This window comes from Eriocheir sinensis, unplaced genomic scaffold (assembly GCF_024679095.1).
Source record: "Eriocheir sinensis breed Jianghai 21 unplaced genomic scaffold, ASM2467909v1 Scaffold953, whole genome shotgun sequence".
Classification (NCBI taxonomy): Eukaryota; Metazoa; Arthropoda; class Malacostraca; order Decapoda; family Varunidae; genus Eriocheir; species Eriocheir sinensis.
The window spans coordinates 83561-108276 of NW_026112334.1; the positions used below are offsets into that span (position 1 = coordinate 83561).

The window sequence follows — 24716 nt, forward strand, 5'->3', positions numbered from 1 at the left end:
GTATTATATATGAAAACATGCAGAATTAAATGGTGCACATAAAGAAACTCACTACGGCCGGGCCAAAACAGCGCCCTGCGCCGTATCCGAGATCGCCACGCGGGACAAATTTCAAATGTTGCTATTGAATATAACAAGCTTTCAGCCATAAACTCAGCATAATCATCATGTATTATATATGAAAACATGCAGAATTAAATGGTACACATAAAGAAACTCACTACGGCCGGGCCAAAACAACACCCCGCACCGTATCCGAGATCGCCATTCGCGCTAAATTTCAAATGTCGCTATTGAATATAACAAGGTTTCAGCCATAAACTCAACATAATCATCATGTATTATATATGAAAACATGCAGAATTACATGGTGCACATAAAGTAATTCACTACGGCCGAGCCAAAACAGTGCCCTCGCACCGTATCCGAGATCGCCGCGTGTGCCAAATTTCAAATGTCGCTATTGAATATAACAAGCTTTCAGCCATAAACTCAGCATAATCATCATTTTTATATATGAAAACATGCAGAATTAAATGGTGCACATAAAGAAACTCACTACGGCCAGGCCAAAGAACACTCGCACCGTATCCGAGATCGCGTGTGACAAATTTCAAATGTCGCTATTGAATATAACAAGCTTTCAGCCATAAACTCAACATAATCATCATGTATTATATATGAAAACATGCAGAATTACATGGTGCACATAAAGAAACTCACTACGGCGGGCCAAAACAGCGCCTCTGCTGTGTCCGAGATTGCCGCCGCTAAATTTCAAATGTCGCTATTGAATATAACAAGCTTTCATCCATAAACTCAACATAATCATCATGTAAGTCTAGGTGAGTAGGTAGTAGTAGCCTAGTATAGTAAAATCACTGAGAGTATATATATATATATATATATATATATATATATATATATATATATATATATATATATATATATATATATATATATATATTTATATATGTAGATGGTATTGGGTATATCACACACACACACACACACACACACACACACACACGTCAATATGGTCACTGGGCACAGCATGGTGAGCTCTCTTCCTCTCCTTGCCAGCCTCACTGGTTATTTGTTTTCCTGAGACAGATTTATTTACGATAATGACCATTTTTTAGTAAGTATTAAACTGTTTGCATGGAGAAAATAAGGAGAAAGAAAAGGTGAAATATGCACTTTAAATTTGGTATTGGCCAGCAGCCTCATCAGTGGCTGTCAGCCAGTGAGGAACAGGGAAAACTGACACGCTCTCCCTGTGGAAGGTGCTTCTCCTCAGCCAATCCATTTTAGTAGGACTGGGAATGAGGAGGCGCAACAGAGGTGAGCGGGGGAGGACAGGTCGACTGGTGTTCAGTAAAATTGTAAGATACGAATACCCTACGACGTGACGTGTTATATTAAGTGTTCGCAGTACTACATTGTAATTGCAGGAAGGTGGGTGGTGAGTTATGCGCATAGCTGGGCGTTATCGCGATACTTTATCGCTGATAACAAAATCGGGTTGTCGGCCATCCGCTGCTTATTTAAATATATATCGGTATCTTCGTTATTTTTGTAACCAAACTAGTGATAATCGCTACTTTTTTTCCGCCTCAGAAAAAAAAACACGTCTCCTCCCTACTCGCATGTGTGGCCCGGGTGCCCGGTATTTTATGAAAAAACTTGGGGGTATGAATTATCTTTGGCGAAGAGATTTCGTACTTAGATCATCAACATTAAAATACTAGGTTGTTTTTTTATGTTAGACTCAAAAATGAATACATCAAAGAGAAAAATCATTTAGCTTTGCCCCAAAATGATTATTCACTGCCTCAAATTTGATATTCCATATTCGTTTGTGAGCATGCCATGGTATTGAAGGCACCCGGTGTTGTGTTATTTGGTGTCCCATCGTCAAAAGCTGGCGCTTGTGTTAACAAACACTGGTCTCGTGAACTGCGTGTTCAGACCAGTAAGCATAGACCTGTACAGTATCACAAAGCTTTTACATTAAGACCAGTTGCTGGAAGGCTGAATCAGACATACAGTACCACCATTCGCTGTTTCTAGAACGACACTCTGTACATATAAATACACCTCGTACAGAGTGTCGATCTAGAAACATCAGGGATGGTGGTAGTGGTACTGTAGGTCTGATTCAGCCTTCCAGCAACTCTAAATTACGGTTAAAAAGCTTTGTGAGACTGTTCAGGTCTACGCTTGCTGGTCTGAGTACGCATTGTGCAGTTCACGAGAGACCACTGTTTGTCGGTGGGGACGCCAAATAACACAACACCGGTTCAGGCGTTTCTAGTATTACCGTCCATATGTACGTGTCAACGTGTGGTTTTCAGATTTTGTAAGTTTTTAAAAATACAGATAATGAAAATATGAATTCATCTATGTTTTTTATTTGAAATGTCAATATAGTATCGTTTTCGCCTATCGGACTTATCGCTAGCTAGTATCGGAATTGTGGATTAATATCGGGTATCGGTTATCGCCTATATTTGTGTTTCCAGTTAACGAATATCGGTTATCACCGATAAGGTTTTCCATTATCAGTTATCGGTTATCGGGAATAAGGTTTTCTGTTATCGTGCCCTGCTATGGTTATGCGAGCCAGGGTGGGCACCTGCTGGAGGCTAGGTGGGCGCGGGGTGGATAGGTTTAGTAGGGTTGAGTAAACGTGAGAATTACAATAACATTAATCCTCATGATTCCCTGGTAGCACGTATATAATTTGTTTAATATTATTAGGTAGTATTAATGGTTTATATGGATCATGTGTCCCTCGTTCAGTAAAAATAGTAGTAGTTGCTAATAGGCACACCTAACACAACCAAAATATGGGGTACACACTTGGCGCAGGGACTGTTTTGGGGCGTCATTGAAGGTAACGGGCTCAAGAGTGGCCTGTCCAGATATTTTGTTTTTTATTTATTGATGATCCACGAGACATCCTAGAGTTAAATCAAAGTATGTGGTTATCTTTGTATTCATTCCTACACACTCTGGTAATATCTCTGTGGGGTCTGATTCACTTATTAGAGTGAAATTCTATTGTGGAAAACAGCCACAAATTCGTGTCACTGGTGAAAATGAAACTGATAATTTAAATTTTGCCACCATGAAATATATACAAATAGATAAATATGAGTGACTTCACCTGCTTGATGTTTACACAGTTAATTGACACCAAACTTGATTTGCAGACACCACCAAACGAAGAAGAGGAGGAGGAGGAGGAGGAAGAAGAAGACGAGGAACACAGGAGGAACCCATTGGTGAGTGTTAATTTATTTTTTTCTAAAATGGTTAACGAGCAATCAAGGAATTTTTATAATAAGGAGGGAAAGTGTGATGTTTTTTTGTAGTTTTGATAAGTTGTCGAGGGGGAGAAGGCCCCCATTAGATAGCTTACACTATAGCTGGTCTGTTTCGTTAGGGGGGTCCATGGGCGCAAAGGGGGGATTATATACATCCATTTAGACTTTATGGATCATTTTTAGTGGAGGTAATTCTCTCTCTCTCTCTCCATTATCTATCTTGGTTGCTTCCATTAAAATCTTTCTTATATTTTCTCCCTCTCAGCAACAGCTTTCTCCCTCTCTGTTCCGTCCTTCTTGGCTCGGGGGCCTCTTAAACAAGGCGTCACAGTGCAGGGAGGCGTTAACATGAGCCCAATCAGAGTGGGATGGACGCAGGAGAGGTTTGAATTCAATCTGGGTTTTGATGACTCAATATTAACTATATCCTGGGATTGGTATTATAAGACACTTTTGCTTCTCATGTCAACTATGTTCTGTATTTCTGAAGGTCAAAGAGGGGGCAATCGGGTTCTAATGAGTGTTTCTTCATGTTCAAGGTACAGAGGAAGGGTCAAACTACCACCTGGTCATAAAACTATACTCCTGGAAATGTCAAAGACTCCTAGGAAAGCCTTGCCAAATATGTGTTTCTTTAGGTTCAGGGTACAGAGGAAGGGTCAAACTACCACCTGGTCATAAAACTATACTCCTGGAAATGTCAAAGACTCCTAGGAAAGCCTTGCCAAATATGTGTTTCTTTAGGTTCAGGGTACAGAGGAAGGGTCAGACTACCACCTGGTCATAAAACTATACTCCTGGAAATGTCAAAGACTCCTAGGAAAGCCTTGCCAAATATGTGTTTCTTTAGGTTCAGGGTACAGAGGAAGGGTCACACTACCACCTGGTCATAAAACTATACTCCTGGAAATGTCAAAGACTCCTAGGAAAGCCTTGCCAAATATGTGTTTCTTTAGGTTCAGGGTACAGAGGAAGGGTCACACTACCACCTGGTCATAAAACTATACTCCTGGAAATGTCAAAGACTCCTAGGGCCGGTCTTACAGTCCTTTCGGGAGCGGCAAAACGAAAACGCGCACCAGGTTTGTTGGCTGGCGTACGAGAGCCAGGCGCCCGTCTTACACTCAAAGATTTACGCTCCCCAACGAGACCCGCACCGAACCTAAATCGTCGGCAGTGTTGGTATAACTGGTCGGGCGAGGTTGGCGAGCTTGAGCGTGAAAACGCAAACAAAGTCACGTGATTTCTCGGCGCGTACCATGAACTGTACGGCGACCAAAGTCGTTTTTCTCGAGATAAATCATGTTTTCAGCATTACCTCGTCTCTAGGTAGAGTTGTGGGCATACCTCAAAGCTGCGTGCGGCCTCTGTGTTTGTCCGCCTTACTTGTCCTTGAGTCTGTGGTGGGTAATAATAATAATGACAGGGCCAGTGTGACATCTCTGATACTCGCAGTTTATCTTCCCAAAGTTTTCCTAGATACCCATTAGTTGGTCAGCCCAAAAGGGTGCATGAACAGCTGGGTGAGCTGCGTGTCGACTGATCAAGCTGAGATTCATACACGGACACAGGGATTTGCTGCTGAACCTGCTAACCAATGCACCAGTGTTTCTTTAATCTTCTCCGGGGCATTTTTGACATGCAGCCTCCCAGCTGATCACTCTCCTTTTCAGTGTGATAAAAAAGGGGGAGTAGAGGATTAAACACCCCAAGGACGAATATTTACAGTCTTTGGTAAATGGTTTAGCTCTGCCACTTCAAAATATCATGTACTCTTCCAAACTGTGGGCAAAGGGCAAAAATAAATGCACTTGAACCATAATATGAAGGTGTACATTATAAGTAACTAACCTAAGCAGACGTAACATAACCAAACCAAAACCAAAAGTGTTTTAATTATGTTTTACCATGTAGATATCATTACAAAATAAAATTTCTACAGTGTAGATACTTTTCCTTGTAGATAACAAGCCAAAGTATGGTGTAGATATTTTTGTTCTTGTAGATAACGAGCCAAAGTAGCACCACCTAACCACTCCTTCCTAACTCCCTCCAATCTTTCCTCCTTCCCTCCAATCTTTCCTCCTTCCCTCCAATCTTTCCTTCTTCCCTCCAATCTTTTCTCCTTTCCTCCAATCTTTCCTTCCTAACTCCCTCCACCCCTCCAATCTTTCCTCCACCCCTCCAATCTTTCCTCCACCCCTCCAATCTTTCCTCCTTCCCTCCAATCTTTTCTCCTTTACTCCAATCTCTCCTTTCTAACTCCCTCCACCTCCAATCTTTCTCCTTCCTCCAATCTTTTCTCCTTTCCTCCAATCTCTCCTTCCTAACTCCCTCCAATCTTTCTTCCTTCCCTCCAATCTTTCCTCCACCCCTCCAATCTTTTCTCCTTCCCTCCAATCTTTTCTCCTTTACTCCAATCTCTCCTTCCTAACTCCCTCCACCCCTCCAATCTTTCCTTCCTCAATCTTTCTCCTTTCCTCCAATCTCTCCTTCCTAACTCCCTCCAATCTTTCTTCCTTCCCTCCAATCTTTCCTCCACTCTCTGTTCCCAGGAGGAGTGTTATCATGGTGTCATAAAAGGTGCTAGATAATGGTACAATAGATAAATATAGGTAACAGTGTCTCCTAATTACTATATAATCTATATTTGGTAAAATTGTACACTGCTTTTTAATATGTATGTATATTTCAACTATGTGTAAATCTATGTGTTTATTTTTGTATATGTATCTTATCTATTATCTATCTATCTGTCATCCAATATACTTTGAAAGAGTCTAAATCGTCAAGGAGTAATAGTTGATGTGAGGGTCAGGTCATATTAATTGCCCTCCTGGAACACACATTTAACAAGGCGTTCGTTGGAGTTTGAGGTCGTTCCAGGGGTACTAGCTTCATGACCCAGGTGGTGGTTTAATAACCCTTCCTATGTACCATGAACCTGAAAGAAACACTCAATAGTCTAATTATTCTCCTTTTGGCCTTTGGAAGTAGTTGATGTGAAAGTCAGAAGTGTCTGATGGTCACATTCTTATATATAGCCAAGACAAGACGGCTTTCCTAGGAGTTTGAGGCATTCCCAGGGTTGGCCCAGGTGGTGCTTTAACCCTTCCTCTGAACCATGAACCATAAGAAACACTCATTAGAAACCGACTGACCACCTTTTCGGCCTTTAAAATTGGTTAACTTGAGGGGCTCAGAATGCCGCCCTAGGCCCGGATTCATCAATCTTACCAACCACGCCTTTGGTATCTCTCACATTTACCGGAGCGCTACCAGAGCTGCGGCATCTTTCAAACACAGCATTCATCAACAGTATGGTAACGCCTAGCAACAATTGGTTGGGCTGGATAGCCAATCACGTGACCTTTGATGCTGTATTTAGCTTTCACGTGTCGTTTGTTTACTAATACACAGACTTCAAAATCAAGACATGTATTGTTGAGGTGTAAATACTGCCTTAAAACAAATAATTAGCGTGGTGATCCCTCAATTAGATGTGGCGCTTTACGAATGAATGCCACTTGTATATTTATTCTTGAACCTAAAAATATACTTGCTTATAGAGCCTAAATATTCTGAACATTTTTGTATGTTACCTACATAGTTTTCCATCGCTATCACAAGATTGGGTATTATTCTAATGTTTGCCCATACCACCCCTCTAACCAAAACTGACTAGGGGCCATTGTCATCATGCTCTCACTGGTGCAGCCAAGCAATGGGTGTGGGCGTTGGGAAGTTGTGGTTGCTGGAGGGTGAATGGCGTGATCAAGTCAGCTTCGTGAGGTAGGTGGAGGGTGGAGAGCAAAATTTATGCGACATTAAGCCTAAAGAATATTGGAGACTCTGAGACATGGAATTAGGCAGACACATTATTCCTCTGCAGTGTTTTAAAAGCAGGGAAAAGTCATGTGGGTGGACAGTTCCACAGACTTACATACTATAGAGTGCGGCCTGAAGTGAAGCCAGCCTGAGGCTGTGCACTCCAGACAGGTGTGCCCAGGTTCATCTGGGCTGGCGACTTCACACACCTCACTCCCCACCCGTTTCCTGACCCCAACATACATTTGTGAGAAAAACCATCATCTTCGGCCTTTGAGAAAAATTCATCACACATAAAATCAACTGAATAGAGTTTACATTTTCTTGCATTTATGTCTCTTCAACTCCTTCGTACTCAGCTGGTTTCGCTCACATCGCTTCTATAAGCCCAGATCTAAATCTGCATACTGCTTCTGATGGTGTAGGGCACGTTACGAAGGTAAAAATATTGGCTCAAAACCCGCCTCCCGAACATGAGCCCAAGAAACGCCTGTGGTAACTCAGTTACGGAAACTCGGAGCCCGCAGTAACTTTTGGCCTTACTCACGGCTCCGGTGAAGTGGTTGATGAATGCCGATTTGGTAAATGGGTTAGAATGCCGCCCCTGTTACAATGGTGTGTGCCATGACTGTCCTAAATTGTACACTGCCATATTACATTATTATAAGTCCACAGTGTTCCCATCACAGCAACACTGTACCCAGCGTTGCCATGTACTCATATCATTGCCTATATTGTTTCAAGGCCCTAAAACTATTGTACATGCACCAATAACGCCCTAAAATTAAAGTTAATGTTATTAGTGTCAAGTATTGGTGCTTTTGTGGCAATACTTGTGGGTAAAAAAACGTGAAATACGATATATGTTCACGGTGGTTCATGGTGAGCTGGCAACGTTGACTGTACCTCATATATCGCACTTGACTGGGGCCGCCAAACCCTTAGGAGAAGCTAAATTGCACTTGCCAAACAGTAGAATCAATGGGGTTTACTCTAATGGGGTCCAGGCCCTCCCCAAGGTACCCATTCCTCCCCCATTACACTCAGGCAATGGTGGGATACATACAGCGTGTTAGTTGAAGGGTTAACCCAGTGGTAGCAGCGGGGATCATGTTTCTTAATGGTCCCTATTCATTGCCAGTAAAAGTATACAGAATTATAATATCTGCCAAAATTAATACGTAAAGCACATACTGCACCATAGCTATACGATATAGGACGATGATAGGTATTTATTTAATAATGCACCCATGCTGTGATTACACTGTTAAAAATCTGCTGCAAGGCTTTGAGGCCTGTCACTAGTGGAGCCTGTGACCACATGTTGTCTGCAGACCCATTCATACGTTAGAGACAGACACACCAGTCGGCTGTGCTATTTGACGATGACTGAGGCCTTCACCGTCAAGGATAATGATGACTTTGTGCCGGTCTTGTGGGGTCTGCAGTGCCACCAACTTGGGCATGTCTTTGGCCAGTATAGTAAGACAGTTTTGCTTCTTACATCAGCTATTTCTAAGGGCCAAAGAGGGGATCAGTTGGGTTGCAATGAGTGTTTTTTGGGTTCATGCAACTGAAGAAGGGTTAGGCCAGCACCAGGGTTATAAAACTACCCCTGGAAATGCCCACAACTCCTTGGAAAGCCCTGCCAGATGTGTGGTTCTCACTCCACTTCCCTTCCTTCCCAGCCCATCCCATCCCTTCCTCTCCCATCCCATCCTTTCCCATCCCATCCCTTCCCATCCCTTCCCTTCCCATCCCTTCCCTTCCCTTCCAATCCTATCCCTTCCCTCTCAGGGAATTTTGATGCTTGTAAATCCAAACACTCGTACAACTTGTATAATGTAACCCTCGTAAGAAGATGGCTCCACTATAAACACTTGCCTGCGCCATGATGGGCTGGGGCCGAATACCATCCAGGCCCCTCAAGCAAGCCTACCGGCACAATAGGAGGAGATGTAAAAAAAACAAAAAAAGCAGAGGTATCACTGTGCCGTCAATTATCCCGAGTTAAAAATTCCTTGTTCTGCCGCATACAACTGTTTCCTTAATATACAGCATGTTAATTTTCTTGGGGGGGGGACTTAGGGCCGCTTTCACAGTCGTTTTGTTTGTTTTGATCGCTACCAATGATCGCCGCCGTAGAATTTCTACTTAAAACTGTCCGATGGGGTGGTAGTGGGGTTAGCCTAGCCTGGCCACACACTCTCAACACCTCTCGCTTCCTCTGCAGCCGCCACCACCCCATAGGCCAGTTTCACGTGGAAAACTATAGCATCGATCGGCGCCATTGGTAACGATCAAAACAAAGCTTCCCTAAGTGCCGAAAGTCTGTCATAAGCAGCGTGAACTTCATCTAATTCACCCCAAAGTAACCTTACTCTGTCTTGAATGACCCTAAACTAATGTAATTCACTCATATTACCTAAAACTACAGTTGAATTACCCTAAACTTGCCTTAAAATGATCCCCTTAACGTAATTCACTCCAAGGTAACCTGAATCTGACCTATCCTGACCTTACCTTAATATCCTAACCTTACCTTAACTTATCCTGACCTTACCCTTAAGTGAGGGTTTCAGGACAGTACAGAATTTTGCTAATATTTTCTGCCCCTGTACATGTATGTTCATAAGCCCAGCATAATTTTTCATTAACACTATTATTATTATTATTATTATTATTATTATTATTATTATTATTATGCACTATATTCAAAGGTTAGGTTATATATTATGCATTCAAAGATTGTTTTACTAAAGTTATGATTAAATTTTTTTATTATTGTAGGGCTATTGTATGTGTGAATTGTTTGGATTCTCTCTCTCTCTCTCTCTCTCTCTCTCTCTCTCTCTCTCTCTCTCTCTCTCTCTCTCTCTCTCTCTCTCTCTCTCTCTCTCTCTCTCTCTCTCTTTCTATAATTTTAGCCTGAAAAGAATTTATAATGACCTCAAAAAATGAATTATCAACTGTTTACTTATCCTTACTTATCTTTAGAGACTAGAAGAAGAAGAAGAGGAAGAGGAAGACTGACAGACAGACATTCCATTGGTGAGTGTTAAATAATTTTCCTTCCTTTCTTCCTTCCTTCCTGGCTCTTGGATAGGTTAGGTTAAAGGGGCTGATTATTAAACATTTCAACGCCCAAACTCACTTCTGTAAGGCTTTCATAGTAGGGCTTTTTGGGCATGTCCTGGGGTAGTTTTATGACCCTTGAGGTAGTGTGACCCTTCCCCTGTACCATGAACCTAAAGAAACACATTTGACGAGGCTTTGGGAGGAGTTTTTGGCATTCCCACGGATAGTTCTGGCACGTGAGGAAGGGCGTCAGATGGTACATGGCGGACACGTTTTTTTCCTGCACAGAAGGGCACACACACACACACACACACACATTATCCAGCGATTCATTCTAGCTGATTTTGTTTTCCTCTTGAATATACTAGTGAGGGGTTGGTGGTCAGTTAGGATGGTAAATCTAGTACCCCATAAATAATGATGGAAGTGGCAACAAGCTAATACTACTGCTAGTGCTTCTTTATCAGTTGCGGAATACCTGTTTTCAGTTGAGTTTAATTTCTTAGAGAAATAACCAAGGGGTTTAGGGCCATATTTTTAAACATTTCTGCGCCCAAGAACACGTAATTTACTAGTCTTTCGTGGGAGTTTAGGGCATTTCCAGGGGTACTTTTATGACCCTGGTGGTAGTCTGAGCCTTCTTCTGTACCGTGAACCTAAAAGAACACTCATTAGAACTCGATTAACCTCCTTTTTGACCTTTGGAAATAGTTGGTGTGAGGGGCGGGAGCATTTGACAATACCAACCTTAGCCTCGCCATCACTTTGAGCTTGACTTAGGACCCCTCCTACGTGGGTATTGCTAGCATCTGTGGTAACAAAGAATGGTTGGTGAGGTTGGGCTCTCACAAGAACAGGGGCCTTAGCGAGGTATTCCTTTAGTGTTTCAAGAGCAGTTTGACACTGTTGAGTCCATTTAAAAGGTTGGGTTTTTCTGGTGAGATTAGTTAGGGGCGTGGCAATCTTTGCATAGTTAGGGATATGTTTTCTGTAAAACCCTGTCATACCCAAGAATCTCCTAACTTCCTTTACTTTAGTAGGTGGTTTCATTTCAAGAACTGCTTCTACATTCTTTGGGTCTGGCTGACTGCCCTCTTTAGATATCCTATAACCAAGGAAAGTAACTTTATTTTTAGCTATTTCACATTTGCTCAGATGTAGTTTAATACCATTTTCCTTAAGTACCGTGAAGGTCTTTCTCAGCCTTTGAGTAAGTGAAGAAAAATCGGGGGCCCAAATTATGAGGTCGTCCAAGTAATTCTTAATCCAACCCTCCTTTAACAATGGTGATAGAAGAACAGCCATATGACGTGTGAAGATGGCTGGGGAGCAACTGAGTCCAAAAGGAAGTCTCCTGAATCTATATAAGGTTACCCCATCACTAAAGGCTGTAAGGCCTCTGCTATCCCCATCCAGGAGGATTTGAAAGTAGGCTTCGCGCATGTCCAGGGTTGCATAGAAATCATGACCAGCTGCTTGGTCTACTAGCTCCTCTAACCTCGGTAAAGGATGAATATCTGTGGCGAGATGTTTATTCACGTGACGGTAATCCAAACACATTCTTTTACTGCCGTCCGGATGTTGACTCTTCTATGATTTGTCTGTCTTCCATGTCTTGCAGCATCTCCTATGATTTGTCTGTCTTCCATGTCTTGCAGCATCTCCACTATTAAGCTTTTTGCCTCCTCAGGGTAACGATATCTAGGACCGCGGCTAGGTTGGGGATCGGCTACGTTAATTTTTGCTGGAGGTCCTTTCATTAACCCGCAAACTGCTGTACGCCTTCTGGGCGGCTGAGCGGTAAGCTGCTGTAAGCCTTCTGGAAGCGGGCTTTTCAAACAGGCGCCAAAAAGTTTCCGCTGCGGCTTCAGATACTGCCAGAAAAACATTTTTGTGATAGAAAAATCTAAGAAATATGCAGGATACAACACATTTCGAGCTACAGATATGTGTATTGTAATATTTATGACACGTTTATGTAACTTAGACATCATTTATTGAAGGTCAATCTCTCGCTGATATAGCCGCACTAGGCGACGCACTCAGAATCTCAGTCCCGCAGCTTACGGGTTAAGCCTAATTCACTTTTGTCTAGGATGAATAATTCCTGATTGTCTAGGATGGCTGATTTCATTTCTGCTTTTTGCTCTCGAGTCAAGTGATTCCATTGTTGTTGTCTTATTAATTCAGTGAGACGATCTGTCCTACTACTACTTGATCATTGTTGGGTAGTAAGTCATTGTGAATTTCAAGTAGAGGACTTTCAGATGGTGTTTGGATGGCATTAACAGTTTCAAAATTAAGGCTTTCGAATGTTCCTAGTAAAGTTCCTTGGTTAACTTCCTTGACCCTTTTGTGTCGTTCATAAAAGGCAAATAAATATTACTGTTTTCATCTACTTTAGTGAGGAATGGCAAGCTGTCAGGATTTATTTTGGGCTGAGAATGAACTAGCAAAGTCTCTCCTGGCTTCTTTGGTACTGGGATAGGTAAGAACTGTGTTTGGTAAGGTTCTATCCTTATAGGTTTGGTAAGTCGGATGTCCTTTAATTGGTCATTTTGATCTAGGGTGAGTGGGGCTGTTCTAACTCTTTCTACTTTCCCTCTTTGTCTTTTGATGTGATTGATAACATAGGGAGCATTTCCCCACACCATGGTGTTTCTGTTTCTGTTCCACGTCAACGATGCTGTGGATAGAACATCAGTAGCTAATAATAGATCTGCATCCAGGTAATTGTTTGGAACTACGGGAGACCATTGTTTATGTGTATGATCTTTTCCAACTCCAATTTCTAAACAAACCATGCCAAGAATTCTCAATGGTGAGCCAGTGACTCCTTGTAAGTTAGGAAGGGCATGTCTTTTATTTATTTCACTCCCCAGTTTATTGACTTTTGTTTCCTTGATGAGGGTGTAACAACTACCAGTATCAACTACTGCTCTCATGATTTGGTTATTAACAGCTAGGCTGATAGTTGGTGAGGTATGAGCTTGAGCTAGTCCTGTTGTCTTGGGTTTTCCTGGGCAAGATTTGTTTCCTCGCCAACAACCATATTGTCTACAATCAAAGCAGGAGCCTCTAGCAGGTTTCCTCCAACACTCTCTCAGATTATGGGTATGAGAACGGCAGTGTGAGCAGTAGCGCTCATTTTGGGGTTGGCGTGAGGAAGCTTGTAATTTCCCAAGTTGCTCTGTTAAATCCTTGATCTGTTTCTTTATTTCATCGACTTCTGAGGATTCTCTGGATGTAGCATTTGATTGTGACAGATCCTTAGGACTTACGGTGTGAGCTTCGGGTTGGGGGTCCTGTTTGAGTGGATAGTGTTTTTGGTCTGGTTTAACTCTACCTAGGGCAGGTGTATGAGTAGCCTCGAGCCACTGTCTTTCATGTTCTACCCTGTCGACAAATTTATTTAGTGGATAATCCTCATCCAGGAATCCTTCTAGTCTGACCCTGGCTTCTTGAGGAAGACCTTGCCATAATCTTCTTTTGATCGTTTTGTCCCGATTAGGGAGCTTTTCTTTGGCAAATCGTGTTTCTAGGATAGCATAGCGACAGATGAAATTATTAACCCGTAAGCTGCGGGACTGAGATTCTGAGTGCGTCGCCTAGTGCGGCTATATCAGCGAGAGATTGACCTTCAATAAATGATGTATTTATTGGTGATTTTCCCATTCATAGTACAGAGGGAATGTAAAACTATCACCACGGTCACAAAACAGTCAGTCCATGAAACCATTGTAGGATCTATGACGACAGGCTTTCCAGCTGTTCCCTATTATGAGTTTTGCAGGGCTGTAGAGAAGATTAACCAGGTTTTCATGGGTAATTTTCCAGTTGAAGATGCGAGACCATGTTAAACTATCACCACGGTCACAAAACAGTCCATTGAAAGCCCTCTAACTCCTACCATGAGAGAATTTTCAAGGCGGTGAACTGAGGCGGTCATGTTTAAAAACACTACCAGCTTAATCCCTAAAAGGCGGGAACGTACCATGCAATCGGTTGTCCCTGTACGGAAATGTGACGTCTTCCTGAAAATTGCTCACTTAACATTATCAGTATCACGGCTCTCCCTGACCTGGCAACTTTGAATATACCAGCATTTGTTTATCCATCCTTCCTCTTCAATCTGCCGCAAACTTGATCTCTCTACGTCATGTGGTGTGTGTGTTATGACGTTACCAAATGCAGTGACGTTAGGCTGTCAGTAGGTCTTCGTTCTGAGGGCTGCATAGGTTGTGCTTAGCTTGGTGTGGCTAATGTCTCCTCTCCCTCTCCATCCACTCAATTTGGTAATTTTTTGTCAAATTTGATCATTTTTTGCAAACCACAATATTACGTAGGAAACCGCGAGGACTGAAAAATGTCACCTGCCCAAGCGCACACCTTTGACAGGGCCTTCACAGGAGTTGTGGGCATTTCCAGGGGTAGTTTGATGACCCTGGTGGTAGTTTAACCCTTCTACAGGGGACTTTGTGGTGCAGTGGTTAGCACACTCGGCTCACAACCGAGAGAGCCCGGGTTCGATTCCCGGGCGGAGTGGAAAAATTTGGGCGGCTTTTCCGATACCCTACGCCCCTGTCCATCCAGCAGTGAATGGGTACCAGGTATTAATTGGGGGTTGTGTCCCGTCTCCTGGGATCTGTTCCCTTCTATAATTCCTTCCCCATCTGTCCCTCTCCGGCATATGACCACAGATGTTGCGCCGACTGAACAAAACTTTACAACTTAACCCTTCTACTGTACCAAGAACCTAAAAAACACTCATTATATTTGTTGTATTAGTGTTTTATTCTTAAACATTTCGTTCCCCGAGTGCGGTAAACTGACAGGGCTTTCATAGGAGTTGTGGGCATTTCCAGGGGTAGTTTTATGACCCTGGTTGTAGTTTAACCCTTCTACTGTATCAAGAACCTAAAAAACACTCATTCAAACATTGTATTAGTTATATTAGTGTTGTATTCTTAAACATTTCGTCCCCCGAGTGTGGTAAATTGACAAGGCTTTCATAGGAGTTGCGGGCATTTCCAGGGGTAGTAGTTTTATGACCCTGGTTGTAGCAAGACCTTTCCTCTTTACCATGAATCTATAAAACAAGTCAAAAGAACCCAATTAATCTCCTTTACGGCCTTTGGAAGTAGCTGATGTGAGGAGCGGAAATGTCCGAGGCTCACATTCTTGAAAAAGCCATCCCGAGACTTGTATTTAAGGCTTCCGTAGGAGTTTTGGGCATTTCCAGGGGTAGTTTTATGACCCTGGTGATAGATTAACCCTTCCTATGTACCATGAACCTTCAAAACCACTCAATTAGAACCCGATTGATCTCCTTTTTGGCATCTGACAGTCACATTCTTAAAAATATTGTTCCAAGCGCACACATTTGACAGGCTTTTGTAGGAGTTGTGAGAATTTCCAGGGGCAGTTTGATGACCCAGGTGGTAGTTTTAACTTTCTCCTTACCATGAATCTTAAAACAAGACTCGTGAGACCTTGATTGATCTCCTTATTGACCTTTGCAAGTAGCTGACGTGAGGGGCGGAAGGGTCTGCTTCATAGATCTTAGGAAGGAAAGTTTGAGACGTACCTTGAATCAGCTCCTTGACGACAGTAGACTCCACGGCTGGCGTTCCTTCCTCCTTGTCTTCCTCAAATTCCAGACTTTCCTCCTCTGTGATGTACCTTTCTCTCTCTCTCTCAGTTCTAATCATTCCTTCTTTATTTTGTTTTATTTATATATATATATATCCTCATCGTCCGTTTTACTTACCGTAATCTCTCTCTTCTCCTCCTCCTCCCCACTTTCCTCCTCTCATACGTACATCCTTCTCGGTAAATCCTTTTCACTGTATCGTATATATAGAGTTCCATTATTTGCTTGTTTCCCTTCCTCCTCATCTCTTAACGTATAAACGAGGCTTACGGCAGAGAAATCCTAAGGCACGGTGACCTATTCTTACGTATACTAGAGTACGTTCACACACTGAGAACAGATTACGAGACTTCCAGCCCTCCGCTCATCCTATGCAAGGTTTATTTTCCCTTGCAAGTAACTATATCTTGTTCTTCCTTTCCCCCCTTGCTAACTAGAACATAATTATTGTTATATTGCTCGTCATGATGTACGTTACAAGGGAAAGTGACCCTCCGTCTGCCCCATAAAAGTTGAGCTTCCATTTTGATTCGTCCCTTGTTCATCCTTGGAGGGGTAGTCTGTCTTTCCCAGTGCAAATTAGAGTTAAATTGCTATGTTATGATACTAATTGCGTACAATTTACACAAGGGTCGCCATTCCTAATGTCACCTCACTTCTCTGCCGTACGCCTCAAATATTTTAGTCTGTGATATGTTATCTGCTTTCTCTTTGTCTAAGGTATTTATGTCATAGTAATAATCTCATGTCTGTCTTATTTTCTTCTTGGTTGTATATCTAAGGTCTCGTCTTCCTCCGTCTTTGAGTTCTCATTTTTCAGACTACTTGTTTCCACGTCTTTTATTTCATATGTTTATTATTGTCTCTTAACCTCCATTGCTTTTTCAATGACTTTTGAGCTCTTTATGCATACAATCTCTCCTCTTGTTAGTTCCCTTTGTTGTCGTCTCTTATATCTCATGTTTATTGCACTGTTTCCAATTCATATATAATTCTTTTTATATTATAAGTTTTTTTTTTCTGTATGAAAATTAGTTCCTCCCTTTAATATATATAGAATTAGCTTTTAAAAAAGATCAAAGCAACTAGATATATCAGCGTACAGCTCAAAAACATCTTGAAAAGTAGCCTTAAAAATGTACCTAAGTCAATTATACCTAAAAAAAGTGTCCAGGGATATTAGCTAAATGGGTTTGGGGCAAGATAAAGTCACTTTATTTATAAGACTTCATAGTACAGATACAGTTCACATCTTCTGTGACTGGCTTACAGAACAGTCCCTTGCAGAGAAAAGTACAAGTCATCAGAGTTGACTAACACGACTTCTTTCCTTCGGCAGAATTGAATGGCTGGCGTCTCGGTCTGCCTGCCTGCGGGACACCGCACACTCTGGAAGAAGAAAGAACACCAAGATGTCAAGTTCCTGCAGAATCAGCCTCTTAGTGAAGGAAATGTGCTCTATTTATTTAATAAATGATTGACAAAAAAATAATTTTGTATTTATTTTAGAAAAATCATATAGCACTTTTTTTTATATGTTCAATACTACTATATATAAGTATAATAATATATATATATATATATATATATATATATATATATATATATATATATATATATATATATATATATATATATATATATATATATATATATATATATATATATATATATATATATATATATATATATATATATATATATATATATATATATATATATATATATATATATATATATATATATATATATATATATATATATATATATATATATATATATATATATATATATATATATAGTTGGCAATAAATATGCCCTAAATAATATATATATATATATATATATATATATATATATATCTATATATATATATATATATATATAAATATATACCAGCTGGGGGGCACTATTATAAAGGGGAAAGTCATGAATTATTTTTACTAATCTTATGAAAAGTAAACCAGAATTTACGACAAGTCTGATGAATTCACAGGTGGGAGAGAGAGAGATGATTTATTGAGGAATGACGGAAATAACAGGGAATGATATATAGACGAAATAATCATTAAGAAAGACACTGAGGTACTAACAACACCTATACGTAGAGGAGGGAAGTGAGGAGAGAGATTAAGGTAAGTAAAACAGAGGAGACGATGAGGATAATTATAAATAAAAGAGAAGTAAATAAAGGAGGAAGGATTAGAAATGAGAGAGAGAGAGAGAGAAAAACACACATCACAGAGGAGGAAAAATTAAGATATGAGAGGAAAGTCTGGAATTTGAGGAAGAGAAGGAGGAAGGAACCCCAGCCATGGAGTCTACTGTCGTCAAGGAGCCGATTCAAGGTACGTCCCAAACTTTCCTTCCTGAGATCTATGAGGCAGACCCTTCCGCCCCTAACGTCAGCCTCTTCCAAAGGTCAATAAGATCAATCAAGTTCTCACGTGTCTTTTTTTAAGATTCATGGTAAAGAGAAAGTTAAAATTACCACCAGGGTCATCAGACTACCCCTGGAAATGCTCACAACTCCTACGAAAGCTTGTCACACTATAACTTTCTGTTATTTTTAACGACCTCTCATGTATTTTTTGCGCAAGAAAGTACGGAAAGAAAGGCCGTACTTTGAAGCCCTTTTTCTGTGTGTGTGTGTGTGTGTGTGCGCGCCCTTCTGTGCAGGAAAAGAACGTGTCCGCCATGTACCATCTGACGCCCTTCCTCACGTGCCAGAACTATCCGTGGGAATGCCAAAAACTCCTCCCAAAGCCTCGTCAAATGTGTTTCTTTAGGTTCATGGTGCAGGGGAAGGGTCACACTACCTCAAGGGTCATAAAACTACCCCAGGACATGCCCAAAAAGCCCTACTATGAAAGCCTTACAGAAGTGAGTTTGGGCGTTGAAATGTTTAATAATCGGCCCCTTTAACCTAACCTATCCAAGAGCCAGGAAGGAAGGAAGAAAGGAAGGAAAATTATTTAACACTCACCAATGGAATGTCTGTCTGTCAGTCTTCCTCTTCCTCTTCTTCCTCTTCTTCTTCTTCTAGTCTCTAAAGATAAGTAAGGATAAGTAAACAGTTGATAATTCATTTTTTGAGGTCATTATAAATTCTTTTCAGGCTAAAATTATAGAAAGAGAGAGAGAGAGAGAGAGAGAGAGAGAATCAAAACAATTCACACATACAATAGCCCTACAATAATAAAAAAATTTAATCATAACTTTAGTAAAACAATCTTTGAATGCATAATATATAACCTAACCTTTGAATATAGTGCATAATAATAATAATAATAATAATAATAATAATAATAATAATAATAATAATAATAATAATAATAATAATAATAATAATAATAATAATAGTGTTAATGAAAAATTATGCTGGGCTTATGAACATACTTGTACAGGTGCAGAAAATATTAGCAGAATTCTGTACCGTCCTGAAACCCTCACTTAAGGGTGAGGTCAGGATAAGTTAAGGTAAGGTTAGGATATTAAGGTAAGGTCAGGATAGGTCAGATTCAGGTTACCTTGGAGTGAATTACGTTAAGGGGAATATTTTAAGGCAAGTTTAGGGTAATTCAACTGTAGTTTTAGGTAATATGAGTGAATTACATTAGTTTAGGGTCATTCAAGACAGAGTAAGGTTACTTTGGGGTGAATTAGATGAAGTTCACGCTGCTTATGACAGACTTTCGGCACTTAGGGAAGCTTTGTTTTGATCGTTACCAATGGCGCCGATCGATGCTATAGTTTTCCACGTGAAACTGGCCTATGGGGTGGTGGCGGCTGCAGAGGAAGCGAGAGGGGTTGAGAGTGTGTGGCAAGGCTAGGCTAACCCCACTACCACCCCATCGGAATTTTTTAAGTGTAAATTCTAAGGCGGCGATCTTTGGTAGCTATAAAAAAAAACAAAACGACTGTGAAAGCGGCCCTAAGTCCCCCCCCCAAGAAAATTAACATGCTGTATATTAAGGAAACAGTTGTATGCGGCAGAACAAGGAATTTTTAACTCGGGATAATTGACGGCACAGTGATACCTCTGCTTTTTTTGTTTTTTTTACATCTCCTATTGTGCCGGTAGGCTTGCTTGAGGGGCCTGGATGGTATTCGGCCCCAGCCCATCATGGCGCAGGCAAGTGTTTATAGTGGAGCCATCTTCTTACGAGGGTTACATTATACAAGTTGTACGAGTGTTTGGATTTACAAGCATCAAAATTCCTGAGAGGAAGGGATTGGGTTGGAAGGGAAGGGTTGGGAAGGTATGGGATGGGAAAGGATGGGTTGGCAGAGGAAGGGAGGGGTTGGGATGGGAAGGGAAGGAAAGGGAGGGGAAGGGAAGGGAAGTGGAGTGGGAGAAACACACATCTGGCAGGGCTTTCCAAGGAGTTGTGGGCATTTCCAGGGGTAGTTTTATAACCCTGGTGCTGGCCTAACCCTTCTTCAGTTGCATGAACCCAAAAAACACTCATTGCAACCCAACTGATCCCCTCTTTGGCCCTTAGAAATAGCTGATGTAAGAAGCAAAACTGTCTTACTATACTGGCCAAAGACATGCCCAAGTTGGTGGCAATGCAGACCCCACAAGACCGGCACAAAGTCATCATTATCCTTGACGGTGAAGGCCTCAGTCATCGTCAAATAGCACAGCCGACTGGTGTGTCTGTCTCTAACATATGAATGGGTCTGCAGACAACATGTGGTCACAGGCTCCACTAGTGACAGGCCTCAAAGCCTTGCAGCAGATTTTTAACAGTGTAATCACAGCAGGGGTGCACAGACTCATTATTAAATAGATACCTATCATCCTCATATATCGTATAGCTATGGTGCAGTATGTGCTTTACGTATTAATTTTGGCAGATATTATAATTCTGTATACTTTTACTGGCAATGAATAGGGACCATTAAGAAACATGATCCCCGCTGCTACCACTGGGTTAACCCTTCAACTAACACGCTGTATGTATCCCACCATTGCCTGAGTGTAATGGGGGAGGAATGGGTACCTTGGGGAGGGCCTGGACCCCATTAGAGTAAACCCCATTGATTCTACTGTTTGGCAAGTGCAATTTAGCTTCTCCTAAGGGTTTGGCGGCCCCAGTCAAGTGCGATATATGAGGTACAGTCAACGTTGCCAGCTCACCATGAACCACCGTGAACATATATCGTATTTCCTGTTTTTTTACTCACAAGTATTGCCACAAAAGCATCAATACTTGACACTAATAACATTAACTTTAATTTTAGGGCGTTATTGGTGCTTGTACAATAGTTTTAGGGTCTTGAAACAATATATGCAATGATTTGAGTACATGGCAACGCTGGGTACAGTGTTGCTGTGATGGGTATACTGTGGACTTATAATAATGTAATATGGCAGTGTACAATTTAGGACAGTCATGGCACACACCCCTCAAGCCCCTCAAGTTAACCAATTTTAAAGGCCGAAAAGGTGGTCAGTCGGTTTCTAATGAGTGTTTTCTTAGGTTCATGGTACAGAGGAAGGGTTAAACCACCACCTGGGCCAACCCCTGGGAGTGCCTGCGACTCCTAGGAAAGCCGCCGCCTTGTCTTGGCTATATTTAAGAATGTGACCATCAGACACTTCTACCTTTCACATCAACCATTTACAAAGGACAAAAAGGAGACTAATTAGACTATTGAGTGTTTCTTTTAGGTTCATGGTACATAGGAAGGGTTATTAAACCACCACCTGGGTCATGAAGCTAGTACCCCTGGAATGACCTCAAACTCCAACGAACGCCTTGTTAAATGTGTGTTCCAGGAGGGCAATTAATAAGACTATGACCTGACCCTCACATCACCTACTTCCAAAGGCCAAAAAGGAGAATAATTAGGTTCTATTGAGTGTTTCTTTTAGGTTCATGGTACATAGGAAGGGTTATTAAAGCACCACCTGGGTCATGAAGCTAGTACCCCTGGAACGACCTCAAACTCCAACGAACGCCTTGTTAAATGTGTGTTCCAGGAGGGCAATTAATATGACCTGACCCTCACATCAACTATTACTCCTTGACGATTTAGACTCTTTCAAAGTATATTGGATGACAGATAGATAGATAGATAAGATACATATACAAAAATAAACACATAGATTTACACATAGTTGAAATATACATACATATTAAAAAGCAGTGTACAATTTTACCAAATATAGATTATATAGTAATTAGGAGACACTGTTACCTATATTTATCTATTGTACCATTATCTAGCACCTTTTATGACACCATGATAACACTCCTCCTGGGAACAGAGAGTGGAGGAAAGATTGGAGGGAAGGAAGAAAGATTGGAGGGAGTTAGGAAGGAGATTGGAGGAAAGGAGAAAAGATTGGAGGAAGGAAAGATTGGTGGGGTGGAGGGAGTTAGGAAGGAGAGATTGGAGTAAAGGAGAAAAGATTGGAGGAAGGAGAAAAGATTGGAGGGTGGAGGAAAGATTGGAGGGTGGAGGAAAGATTGGAGGGTGGAGGAGTTAGGAAGGAGAGATTGGAGTAAAGGAGAAAAGATTGGAGGGAAGGAGAAAAGATTGGAGGGGTGGAGGAAAGATTGGAGGGAAGGAGAAAAGATTGGAGGGAAGGAGGAAAGATTGGAGGGGTGGAGGAAAGATTGGAGGGGTGGAGGAAAGATTGGAGGGGTGGAGGGAGTTAGGAAGGACAGATTGGAAAGGAGAAAAGATTGGAGGGAAGAAGGAAAAGATTGGAGGGAAGGAGGAAAGATGGAGGAGAAGATTGGAGGGAGTTAGGAAGGAGTGGTTAGGTGGTGCTACTTTGGCTCGTTATCTACAAGAACAAAAATATCTACACCATACTTTGGCTTGTTATCTACAAGGAAAAGTATCTACACTGTAGAAATTTTATTTTGTAATGATATCTACATGGTAAAACATAATTAAAACACTTTTGGTTTTGGTTTGGTTATGTTACGTCTGCTTAGGTTAGTTACTAATAATGTACACCTTCATATTATGGTTCAAGTGCATTTATTTTTGCCCTTTGCCCACAGTTTGGAAGAGTACATGATATTTTGAAGTGGCAGAGCTAAAATATTTACCAAAAATTTTGTAAATATTCGTCCTTGGGGTGTTTTATCCTCTACTCCCCCTTTTTTTATCACACTGAAAAGGAGAATGATCAGCTGGGAGGGCTGCATGTCAAAAATGCCCAGGAGAAGATTAAAGAAACACTGGTGCATTGGTTAGCAGGTTCAGCAGCAAATCCCTGTGTCCGTGTATGAATCTCAGCTTGATTAGTCGACACGCAGCTCACCCAGCTGTTCATGGACCCTTTTGGGCTGACCAACTAATGGGTATCTAGGAAAACTTTGGGAAGATAAACTGTGGGTAGCAGGAATATCACACTGGCCCTGTCATTATTATTATTATTGGAGGCCCCTGAGCCAAGAAGGACAGAACAGAGAGGGAGAAAATATAAGAAAGATTTTAATGGAAGCGACCAAGATAGACAATGGAGAGAGAGAGAGAGAGAGAATTACCTCCACTAAAGATGATCCACAAAGTCTAAATGGATGTATATAACCCCCCCCCCCCCCTTTGCAGCCATGGACCCCCCTAACTAAACCAGCCCAACAATACCGTAAGCTACCTCATGGGGGTCTTTGCCCATTCAACCCCCTAATAGGGGGCTGTGCGCCCATGGCCCCCCTAATGAAACAGACCAGCTATAATGTAAGCTATCTAATGGGGGCCTTCTCCCCCTCGACAACTTAACAAAACTACAAAAAAAATATCACACTTTCCCTCCTTATTATAAAAATTCCTTGATTGCTCATTAACCATTTTAGAAAAAAATAAATTAACACTCACCAATGGGTCCCTCCTGTGTTCCTCGTCTTCTTCCTCCTCCTCCTCCTCTTCTTCATTTGGTAGTGTCTGCAAATCAAGTTTGGTGTCAATTAACTGTGTAAACATTAACATACTTTTTGTTTACAGTAAACAGTTCAAGAAAAAAAGAGGAACCAATAATGAAAAAAAGCCCGTCACTCCAAAAAAATATCATTATAAATTGTGCGCAACAACTTCAGCGTGCGATGGTGTACCCAGTGCAGTCCAGCCCAGTATCACAAGTCTACAACAAAATGACCTGACCTGTCTCCCAAAACCTAGTCCTGATTTGAGTATGTAATGACCTAGCCACCATAGTAACCTGTCCCAAACATTCATAACAGCTTTTCAAATGAGCAGAGTGCGGCGTCATTACGTTCAAGGCTTTATTCAGAAGGTAATTCCTGGTACAGTGAGCAGTATAATCTGACTTACAGCGGACTACTCTGGAGATAGAAAGCAAAGATCCACACTCGTGGCTTACCCGAACAGGTCCCAACGTTACGTACCACATACCCGTAGCCCAGGGGCGGATACGGGGTGACCTCATTCCTCACATGCAAGCAGAAAGTGAATTTTAGTGCAGGCCACTATCATCAGGAAATAAGGGAAGACTTCCTTGCCTTTGTGCACGCCAGGCCTCACCGGTAAAGGTTTAGCCTGGCTCCTTTTGCGCACCGTTGAAGACCTCGGATTGGACATGGCCAAGTGCAGGGGACTTGGTTTCGATGGAGCAAGTGCCATGATGAGAAAATTCAAAGGGTGTGCCGCAGTACTCATGAAGAAGTACACCCTGGCCAAGCCAATCCACTGCTCTGACCACCGGCAGAATCTAGTACTGACGAAGCCGTGTGACGTCAAGGAAGTGAAGATCGCTCTTCAAACACTGACCGAGGTGTGCAACTTCATTCATTCTTCAAATATGCACTGTCTCCGCTTCACAGAGGTTGTCAAGCTTA

At 41.6% G+C, this 24716-nt stretch overlaps 1 long non-coding RNA gene across 1 annotated transcript in view; it reads left to right on the forward strand.

Moving 5' to 3' along the window:
* Positions 1-17377, forward strand: part of LOC126995013 (uncharacterized) — a 34071-nt gene extending 16694 nt beyond the window's left edge. Inside the window, exons 4-5 of the long non-coding RNA XR_007749800.1 lie at positions 3219-3290; positions 17231-17377. This is a non-coding gene — a long non-coding RNA (uncharacterized LOC126995013). The remainder of the gene's footprint in view (positions 1-3218; positions 3291-17230) is intronic.
* The last annotated feature ends 7339 nt before the right edge of the window (positions 17378-24716 follow it).